We start from the raw sequence: 4,170 nt of genomic DNA, 5'->3' as shown, positions 1-4,170 counted from the left end.
CTGGAGCCCAGCAGGTCGTGGCTGCGGTGGCCGGGAGCGGCCACTGCACTCCAGTCTGGGAGACAGAGTGAGACTCCGACTCAAAAAATAAAAAAATAAACAGAAGACCCATTGACTGAAAGGAGTTTGCCTCTAGTCTCTATGTGTCCATGACAGCTAGTGATCAGTCTGGCCATAGAGCAGTATTCGTAGGGTCGGGGGGGTTTCATGAATGTGTGGACCAAATTCATTATTTGGCCACTCCTGTGGTCACAAATTTCTCTCTTTTTTTTTTTTTTTGAGTTGGAGTCTCAATCTGTCACCCAGACTGGAGTGCAGTGGCCACTCCGGCCACCGCAGCCTTGACCTGCTGGGCTCCGGCGATCCTTCCGCCTCAGCCTTCCAAGTAGCTGGAACTACAGGCACGCGCTACCATGCCCAGCTCATTTTTTTTTTTTTTAATCTATTGTAGAGAAGAAGTCTCACCAAGCTACCCAGGTGGGTCTTGAATCTGCGGGCTCAGGCAATCCACTCACCTCGGTCTCCCAAAGCACTGGAATTACAGGCTGAGCCACCGAGCCCGGCCACTCATTTCTGCTGAATGACCACCATTGGTCTCTTCAGTGCTGTTGTCAAGAAACCCCTGAACTTACCACTTCCACTTTCTGTCCTTTGGGCTTCAACCAAATACAGTCTGGCTTCCAAGACCCTTTTGAAACTGCTCTTGAAGGTCACTAATGACCTAATTGCTGTATCCAATGGCTTTTCCTCAGTGCTAATCTTACTTATGTCTCTGCAGAATTTAATACGTCTGACATGCCCTTTATTTTTGAAACTCCTCATTTGTATTTTATGACACTAACTTCTGATTCTCACTCAAGTTTGGACCATGGAAACATGAATAAATATAGCTAACATTCATTGGGTTTCAGAGTTTCGGTGTAATCTCCCACTATTTCTCATTTATATAAGGAAAATATAATTCCCATCTTATAGGTAAGAAAACTGAGGCTTAAAGAAGTTGAGTAATTTTCCCCCATTGCACAAGTAATAAGTAGCCATGGGAACCACAGGCGTCCAGTCGCAGAGCCCATGACTTTAATTGCTGTGATGTGTTCCATGGAGATGACAGGGATTTCTTAGGTCAGCACATCAAATTCCTTTTTCTTTATTTCTGCCAAAAATGCCACTGGATTTTTTTTTTTTTTGAGTTGGAGTCTCACTCTGTCACCCAGACTGGAGTGCAGTGGCCACTCCCGGTCACCGCAGCCTCGACCTACTGGGCTCTGGCGATCCTTCCGCCTCAGCCTTCCGAGTAGCCAGAATTACAGGCATGCGCTACCACGCCCGGCTGATTTTTTGATTTATTGTAGAGATGAGGTCTCGCCTGCCTAGGTGGGTCTCGAACCCGCAGGCTCAGGCAATTCACTCACCTCAACCTCCCAAAGGCGTGGAATTACAGGTGAGCCACCGAACCCGGCTAATATCCTTATCTTAAACATTATTAAATCTTTTACTCCATGAGGTCCATGGGGTCTTGCCAAATGCAATTCTCTAACTTTTTTCTGCAATGTTTTGTAGTTTTCAGTGTGGAAGTCATTTGCTTCCTTAAATTTATCCCTATTTTATTTATTTTTGGTGCTATTATAGGTAGATTGTCTTTATTTCCGTTTTGTATTTTTTTTTTTTTTTTTGAGTTGGAGTCTCACTCTGTCACCCAGACTGGAGTGCAGTGGCCGCTCCCGGCCACCACAGCCTCAACCTACTGGGCTCCGGTGATCCTTCCGCCTCAGCCTTTCAAGGAGCTGGAACTACAGGTGCGCGCTACCACGCCCGGCTCATTTTTGATTTATCGTAGAGATGAGGTCTTGTCAAGTTGCCCAGGCGGGTCTCGAACCCGCGGGCTCAGGCAATCCACTCACCTCGGCCTCCCAAAGTGCTGGGATGACAGGCTGAGCCACCGAGCCCGGCCCCTTTTTGTATTGTTAATTTGCTAGTGTGTATATAAATACCACTGATTTTTGTGTGTTGATATTGTACCCTGAAACTTCGCTGAATTTATTAGTTCTAACAATTTTTTTTCTGTGTGTGAAATCTTTAGGGTTTTCTACATATGAGATCATGTCTGTGAATGAAGATAGTTTTGTTTCTTCCTTTACAATTCAGATGCATTTTATTATTTTTTTGCCTAGTTTTTCCAGCTAGAATTTTCAGTGCTATGTTGAATAGAAGTGGGATAGTGGGCCATCATGTTTCGTTCATGATCTTGGGGGAGAAGCTTTGGGTCCTTCAGCATTGAATATGATGTTAGCTGTGGGTTTTTCTTCTCTTTTATTATTTATTTATTTTTTGAGTTGGAGTCTCACTCTGTCACCCAGACTGGAGTGCAGTGCCACTCCCGGCCACAGCAGCCTCGACCTGCTGTGCTCCGGCGATCCTTCCACCTCAGCCTTCCAAGTAGCTGGAACTACAGGCGCGTGCTACCACACCCGGCTAATTCTTGATTTATTGTAGAGATGAGGTCTCGTCAAGTTGCCCAGGCGGGGCTCGAACCCACAGGCTCAGGCAATCCACTCACCTCAGCCTCCCAAAGTGCTAGGATTACAGGCTGAACCACTGAGCCCAGCTTAATTTTTGATTTATTGTAGAGATGAGGTCTCGCCAGTTGCCTGGGCTGGTCTCATACTCTCGGGCTCAGGCAATACACTCACCTCAGCCTCCCAAAGTGCTGGGATTACAGGCTGAGCCACTGAGCCCGGCCAGTACACGTATTTTCTAATTTGTTTTATGATTTCTTCTTTGACTTATTGGTTGTTTAAGAGTATGCTATTGGGCAACCCCCTCGGGTCCCCTCTCACTCTGGGAGTTTTTCTGTTCTCTCAATAAATCCTGCTTTCAAAAAAAGAGAGAGAGTGAGTGCTATTTAATTTCCACATATTTGTGAATTTTTCAGTTTTCCTTCTGTTACTGATTTTTAGTTTTTTTCCATTGTAATATAGAAAAAGATGCTTTGTATGATCTCAATCTTTTTAACTCTACTAAGACTTGTTTTAGCCGGGTGTGGTGGCTCACAACTGTAATCCCAGCACTTTGAGAGGTGAAGGCAATAGGATTGCTTAAGTCCAGGTGTTCGAGACCAGCCTGGGCAACAATAATGAGATCTTGTCTCTACAATATATTAAAAAATTAAGCCGGGCTTGGTGGCTCAGCCTGTAATCCTGCGCCTTTGGGAGGCTGAGGTGAGTGGATTGCCTGAGCCCGCGGGTTTGAGACCCGCCTGGGCAGGCGAGACATCATCTCTACAATAAATCAAAAAATTAGCCGGGCGTGGTAGGGCGCGCCTGTAATTCTGGCTACTCAGAAGGCTGAGGCAGAAGGATGGCCGGAGCCCAGCAGGTCGAGGCTGCGGTGGCTGGGAGCGGCCACTGCACTCCAGTCTGGGCAACAGAGTGAGACTCCGACTCAAAAAAAAAAAAAAAATTAGCTGGGCATGGTGGCCCATGCCTGTATTTACAGCTACTTGGAAGGCTGAGGCGGAAGGATCGCATGAGCCCAGCATGTTGAGGCTGTGGTCACTGTGAGCATGCCACTACACTCCAGCCTGGGCAACAGTGTAAGATTCTTACAAAGAAAAACAAACAAACAAACAAAAAAGGCTTATTTTGTGGCCTAACATATGATCTTCAGTTCATTTTTCAGATGAACATGAAACTCACAGAGGTGAAGTGACTTCCTGAACGTCATACATTTATTTAGTTACAAAATTAGGACTAGACCCTGTCTTTCGACTCTTAGTCTTTTACACTAAAACTTGATAAATTATGGTAAGATTGTAAAGGGGCTTAATTTGGAATGCAATATGGAGTTACCCATTTTCCTTTGCTGGCTCTTTTGTTTCTATCTACATATTTTTTTTTCTTCAAAGTTTTCAAGCAAAGTTCATTGAGGAAGTAAATGAGAGAGAGGAGAGATTCATCTCCCCAATTCAGGGGAGGGGGCCAAAGCTAGGAAACATGGTAGCCATTACCTACCTTTCAAAAGTAGGTTTTCCGCCGGGCTCGGTGGCTCAGCCTGTAATCCTGCGCCTTTAGGAGGTTGAGGTGAGTGGATTGCCTGAGCCCGCGGGTTCATGACCCACCTGGGCAGCAAGACCTCATCTCTACAATAAAAAAAAAAAAAAAAAAAAAAAAA

The sequence above is a fragment of the Carlito syrichta genome, unplaced genomic scaffold (genome assembly GCF_000164805.1).
Source record: "Carlito syrichta isolate Samal-C Ts95f unplaced genomic scaffold, Tarsius_syrichta-2.0.1 Scaffold304738, whole genome shotgun sequence".
Lineage (NCBI taxonomy): Eukaryota > Metazoa > Chordata > Mammalia > Primates > Tarsiidae > Carlito > Carlito syrichta.
The sequence above is the reverse complement of the archived record's forward strand: the minus strand, read 5'-3'. Positions refer to the sequence as shown.